Source organism: Limulus polyphemus, unplaced genomic scaffold, assembly GCF_000517525.1.
Source record: "Limulus polyphemus unplaced genomic scaffold, Limulus_polyphemus-2.1.2 Scaffold1865, whole genome shotgun sequence".
Lineage (NCBI taxonomy): Eukaryota > Metazoa > Arthropoda > Merostomata > Xiphosura > Limulidae > Limulus > Limulus polyphemus.
In genome coordinates, this window is record NW_013667475.1 from 230,950 (window position 1) to 231,535 (window position 586).

Genomic DNA, 586 nt, shown 5'->3' on the forward strand with positions numbered 1-586 from the left:
ACGATTAATTACCAATATGTTGTTATTAAACGAACGACTGGTTACCAGAATATTGTTGTTAAACGAACGATTAATTACCAATATGTTGTTATTAAACGAACGACTGGTTACCAGAATATTGTTGTTAAACGAACGACTGATTACCAAGATATTGTTGTTAAACGAACGACTGATTACCAGAAGATATTTAGTAACTTAGTCTTTATTCGCATTTGAACCTGTTATCCAAACTGTTGAAACGTTTTTTTTTCAGAGCTCATAGGCTGGTTTGGAATATCTTTATCTAGCGCAGGGTTTTGATTTAAGTGCCTTGAACAATCAGGTATCGATTTCATTTCCTCGGTAACACTGGAAATGCGTTACTTATATACCCCCCCCCCCCGTTATTAGTGAGCAAATATCTTACATGAGACGATAACTCTATCGGATCCTATTTTACTGAAACATTAAGTGTCAATGATGCACTTGTAGTCCTAGACATATCTTTTATCATACTTTCTGAGCAAAACGTGCTTCAATCTCATAGATTATATATATATACTATCAGTTTTTCTTCCGCTTACTAGTTCTTAAGTACCATTAAAGT